Here is a 6,386-nt window from a genome sequence, read left to right on the forward strand (position 1 = left end):
AAAGCTGATCATAGAAATTCCATATGACCTAGTTATTGTACTACTTGGAATATACCCTGAGAATATGAGAAAACTGAGGCACAAACAGAGATTTGTACACCAATGTTCATAACATTATTCACCATCACAAGAACAGGGAAACACTCAAATGTCCAACCACAAACAAATGAATTGAGAAATTATGGTACATTCACACAATGGAATACTATGCGCCATGCAGGAGCAATAACTTTGTAATTACCTAACTTTGAGGGACTGGAGAGCATTATGCTGAGTGAACTCAGTCCCACAAGGATAAATATTGTATAAACCCGTTGCTATAGAATGAGTATAAGGATCCAGGAGGGGTGGGAGAAGCTGGAAGCAATGGGATGTGGATGTGCAGGGCGATTGGGGGATTAATCATTGGGTTGTACAATTTGATGGGTGGGAGTGTGAGGGAAATTAAAAGAATTTGTTAAAATTTGTATTCAAGTTTTGTAAATAAACTAGTGAGAGTCGGGGGAAGAGACAAGAATTTTGAAGCTCCATCTCACTTTGGGAATGTTGCCAAGAGGGGCCTATCCTTAGATAAGGACATCATGCTTGGAAAGGTGGGCTGACAGCATAGGAGATGAAGACTTCCTAATGAAAAGGATTGACACAGTAACTGGGGTAATGGGGGTAGGTGTGTCAAAGTAAGTGAGACTGGCTCAGGACAGGGCATGCGTTAGAACTATTGTATATATAGGGTCACTATGGGTCACAGGCAACTTGGCAGTGCATAACAGCAACAACAGGGCATTGTTTAATTGCTTAAAATAGTTTTGTCTAAACTTATCCAGAAACCATTTATTTTCTCTTGTTTCTACAAAAGTTTCATTTTGATTATCAAAATAAACCTTTTTATGTAACTATCACGTGTCTGAAAAAGTGTAGAAATACCTAATTCTGGAAAAACATTTGGCTAAACAATTGGTTTAGTTCACCAAATTCATCTTTGGAACTTCTAAGTACAGACATTTTCATTTCTGACTGGACTTGACCAGATATAATAAGAGAGACCTTCTATTATAATAGCTCTTCTAGTCACCTCGTGTTCAAAAGCAACTGGGATTCTCTAAACAAGCTTATCATGAAAACTGACGCGAAGGTCTCAGAACAGATTTTCCTGAGTGGCTGGGCCTCTAGGGAGACCATTCAGTTGGCTTTAACATGTGCTAATGGGTCCACCCTTGCCTGTTAATCCCCATCTGGGCCACTTATTTATACTTCTCTGTCTGGTTCTCCAAAGCCTGTAAAGTACCTGAGTTGGTCAGGTACCTAGAAAAGCCTCTCGTCCACAGCACACCCTGTCTGTGTTCTACCCCTCCAAGAACAGAACACAACTAGGTAACCAGCTCCATGCAAAACATGTCCCGAAATGCCTTGTTCAAAATGACCCACCTCAGAGGTCAAGTAATTCGTATACTCTTAAGAGGAATGGGGGTTGTTAACACCACCACCCCACACACATTTTCACTTTATATAGAAAATATATTTTGAAACAAAAAAACATAAAGCAAAGCAAAGTAAAATTTCTGGATCAACAAAGTCTCTAACCCTGGGCTTTATACAGAACAGCCTGGCAGTGACACAGGTGCCGATGAAAACTGGTTTGTGAGTTTACCTTTCCTTGTTCTCCTGGGTATTTTTATTCTTCAAATTGGAGATTAAAAACAGGTTGATCTCTCAAGGTGAAGAGGGAAAGAACAGCATGTGTTCTTCAAAAGACTCAACAAGATAATAGATATTTTAAAAAAAAAGGAAAAAAGATGTGGCTGAGTGTAACTTATCGTTTCAAAGGGCTTTTTTTTAAAAAAAATGAAATCTTTGCAAGCAACAGTAAAGAAATCTAGAACCCCCTGGGGTGGTGGTTAAAACCCTGTCAGGGATTTAGATCTAATTATTAGCCTGAAAGTAAAGAAGAGAAAGAACTGGGCAAGTGTCATCCTGGAAAACAGTAATAGCCATGGCATTGTTCCGCAGCCCAGTCATTAGTGCCTCAAAGAGGAGTTCAGAACATTCATTATTGCCCCTGAAGAAGGCCACAGAGACATCCGTGCTTGCCAGTACTAGTTTCTTTTTCCTCTGGAGGAGAGGGCGTTTCTGTGCTCCTGGATGCCATCTCTCCTGAGGGCCTCTGAGCCAATCTGAATGCAGGCACTTATGGAGGAGGCAGCATTTCCAGGGTCAGCCCTGCCTGTCACCAGCCGTGGGGCCGCACACAAACTTCTAAACTTCTCTGTGCCTGGGTGTCTTCATTTGTGAAATGTATAAACAATAAGATTGTGTATGTAAGTATTCAGCACAGGGTCTAGCCCAGCAGAAGCAGTTAGGTGTGAACTATTTCTTATATTATTAAACACAGAGAAAAAAATACAATGTAAACAAGAAAACCCACCCCAGCATAATAGACCCTAGAAATGAGCGTAAATAGTTGTTATCAAGTCAACTTCAACTCATGGTGACCGTGTACCATAGAAGGAGATGGTCCCGGATCCGGCATAGTTCTCACAATTGCTGACATGCGCAAGCCCGTTGTGGTGGCTACTGTTCCAATCATCTCCCTTGACCTCACCCCTCCACTAAACAGGATTTCCTTCCTCCAGCAATTAGTCCCTCCAGTTGATGTGTTCAAAGCAGGAGAGTCAAACAGTATTCTGTTGGGATTCATAAGCTTTTCATTGGCTAATTTTAATGAGCACATCGCTAGGCATTCTTTTCTGATCTGTCTTGGTCTGAAAGTTCTACTGAATCCTGTCTATCATGGGTGACTCTCCTGGTGTTTGAAATGCTAATGCCTTGGCTTCAAGCATTACAGTAACACTCAAGCCGTCATAGTATGACAAAAATGGTAGATGAGTGGTGAAGAGATGAACATAACATACTGGAACCATGTCTTTCCTTAAGTTGGCAAAATTGACAAAGATGCAAGTCAGACATTAAATGGTCATGAGTATAGAACTGTAGTGCAAGTATGGTTATACTACACATATGGTCTCTTCAATTACAGTAGTCAAAACCGATACTCTTGGATACCCTAGTGTAACCAGGGCACAGGCAGTGGCATTAGAGAAAGGTACTAAGTAATAACTTTGATCTTTTCCTAAAATGCAAAGGAGGTGGAAGGAGAGGAGCCCTTCCTCATAGCAACACAGGATGTTTTAATTAGAATACCATTCTTCTTGCCAACATTCCTCAACTCATTCATTCATTTATTCCTCCACGCCAGTGGCTGATTCTTCAGGCTTCCAAAAATGTGTTAAAATCAGCCTCTCTATCACACTAGCTAGAAGACAACTAAAAATTTACAGCTGCTTCTAGGCTAAGAACCAGCCCAAACTAAGCCCACGTATATGGGAGTGGAGATGGGTTTTTAAAAGATAGGGCCCTAGTAAATATTATTTCACAAATGGGAGTATCAGCTGGGGGCTTTTGAAAAGGCTTCAGTTATACTGTAATCAGCCTGCTCTCTTCTCTAACATGATTAGAGTCCTTGCTCCATCAGTCCTCCAGGGTGGCCGTAGAAAGCAAAAAAGGCAGCTGGTAGCATGCTGGGAATTGGAAGTGGCTTCTGTTTACTTCTTCCCCCGCCCACTCATATGTCCATGGATGAGACCCAGTTCAGGCAGGAGCATGATGCCAAGCCAGGCTAATGTGCATGAATCCTTGGAGCAGTGGGCAGAAACTTGCCATACAGAGTACTTCCTTTTAGGCCTTTAACTCAAGTCCAGGTACGGTTTTACATGAAGACGTTAATGCTTGCAATGTCAACTAATTTCCATAGAGAAGAAATCTGAGCTCTTCTAACATGTCAGTGTTGGAGCTCTTGCCTCCCAACTTGGCTGGACAAATGTGGTGAATCAATATGTCACAGTCTATTAAAGGACGCTTCACTGTTTATGTTTGTTTAGTGTTCAGAAAGGCAATAACTATACTGGAATCTTCTCTTAGTCTCATTCGTCATCTGTCTCAGAGGGAACAGCAAGTGTTGTAGGGAGCCAACCGTAACATCATAATCCCATCAAAGTGTGGGCAACTGTATCCTTCATTACAAACATCCCCAAAGTATGCTGCCAGATGAACGGTACATTACAGAAACCCTCCCTCTTGTCCCTTCCTTGAAACTGTTCTGCCACTTCCTTCCATCCTGAAATAAAGTATCCTAGGGATTGTCCCCTTATCAATGAATTATTAGTGGGAAGGGTGTTCTGAACAGGAAAAAAAAAAAGAAATAAATTGGTTCTACATTGGAATTAACTGTGCAACTAGAAAGATAAATACAGTACAACCAATTGCATCAAAGCAAGGTTAACAGGACCATTCTGTTGAAATAAAAAAGTCAACGGCATTAATGGAAATGCAGGAATATCTCAGTGGAGCTGGTTGTACAGCAAGATGCAATTATATCTCTTCTTACTGAGCCACTTAAATCAAGAAAGTCTAACATTAAACAAGAAAAAAAATCAACTCAGGACAACTTGTCATCGGCATTTAATCAACATTTATGTGCCACACGTAAGCTTTTAAGATAGACATTGGCAAGGGTATATTAAAGAATTTCATGCAAACTTCCCCCACTGGTTTTCTGCTTACATGCCTGTCTCTAGTTTGGTTATAGAAAAGCTCCTAGATTTACTGTGATTATAAAGATACTGTTCTTTAAGCTTTTAGGCAACTGTTGGCCAATATCTCTACAAAGCTGATCCCCATAACTATACTTGGTAGATTGTTAATTTTTTATTAAAAAATACAGAAATATTTAACACTTGATTGAGATTTTGTTCATTGCAGCCGAACTGCCTGCAATGTTTGAGACATAGTTGTATGCATTAAAGGATAAATTCTAAAGAAGGCAAATTTTGGGGGACAGGATGATTTCCATCTGTTTTGTTAAGATACCCTATCCACATTCAGTTTTATAAACTGTTTTTTTCTCTATTTGCACCATCAACTAAAAGTCTATTATGGATTGAACTATTTCTCTTTAAAAAAAAAGATACTTTAAGGCTTCCTGGTAGTAGTGAATATAATTTGTTTGGAAATAGGATTTTAGAGGATTTTATTAGTTAAATTGATTTGAGGTCACATCATTTTAGGGTAAGTTCTAATCCTGTATGATCAGAGTTCTAAAAAAAAAAAGAAGAAGAAGAGCCATTGAAGCAGAGGTAGAGATAAAATGACCCTATGTAGACAGAAGCAGAGACTGCCCATGACTGCTGAAACCACCAAAAGCTAGGAAGACCCTTCCCCTATAGTTGTAAAAAAGAACTGGGTCTGCCAACACTTTTAGAACTTCTAGTCTCCAGAATTGTGTGCCATTAATTTTGGTTGTTTGAAGCTACTCAGTTTGTGGTGAATTTTTATGACACTATAAGGCAACTAATTCAGAGGAGGCTGAGGTAAAAGTCAGGTTCATCTTGTCACTGAATGTAGTGTGATCCTTGCTGGGACATGGAAGTAGGACATGCAAGGTCCACGCCATGGAGGGATCTGGGTGTTCCTGAAAGAGTCCAGGGATACAGAAAAGAGATGGACTAAGAGCAGGATGTGTCTGCAGCTAGTCCTTGTTTGGCTTTACCAAATCATTTTTGCCTCAAGTCTCCTCATTTACTCAAAGTATTATCAGAACTGATGAATCAAGTGAAACACTAAGAATCTCAACATCCTTGGAAAGATGATTTGATGACATATAGCTGAAAGATTTTTTTTTTTACTGTAAATTATGCTCATCCTTTCCTTTCCATCTTCAGTCTCTTTTGAGAGACTCTGAAAATGGCTCTTTTCATCTTCTGTGAATGTCTCATCACTGACTGGCTCTTTCATACTTCCAAGTAATGGTATCATCAACTACATATTGAGTACTTACTCCGTGCCAGCAACTACAAGACCCAGAGAATACAGCCATTACTTGTTAGTTATTAGGTCCTGCTGAGTCAAGTATGACTTATAGTGACCCTGTGAACAACAGATCTGACCCCTGTCTGATCCTGGGCCATCCTCACAATCTCTGACACTCTTAAGTCTATTGCTACTGTCATTGTGTCAGTCCACCTCATTGAGGGGCCTTCAATCCAAGACAGATATCTCCCCCCACCCTGCTGCATTTGGTGGGGTATAGGATTAAGGGAGTCTCTTATTTACTTTTTTCTTTTTAAAATATTCAATTAATACTTACCTGTCAAAGGAAATACCATGATCAAGAAGGTGGTTTCCCCAAAGTGTGATTTATCCATTGCACTCTGGATGTGCTGACCCCTGCTGCAATTTCTCCAAATGCAGGAAATTTCACTGCATAATTTGTAGTAGTGGGGGACTTGCGTGGGTGCTAGCCCCCTGGATTTTAAGGTTTTAAAAGCAATTAA

Source organism: Elephantulus edwardii, unplaced genomic scaffold, assembly GCF_000299155.1.
Source record: "Elephantulus edwardii isolate Elephantulus edwardi_28Jun2011 unplaced genomic scaffold, EleEdw1.0 scaffold00085, whole genome shotgun sequence".
NCBI lineage: Eukaryota > Metazoa > Chordata > Mammalia > Macroscelidea > Macroscelididae > Elephantulus > Elephantulus edwardii.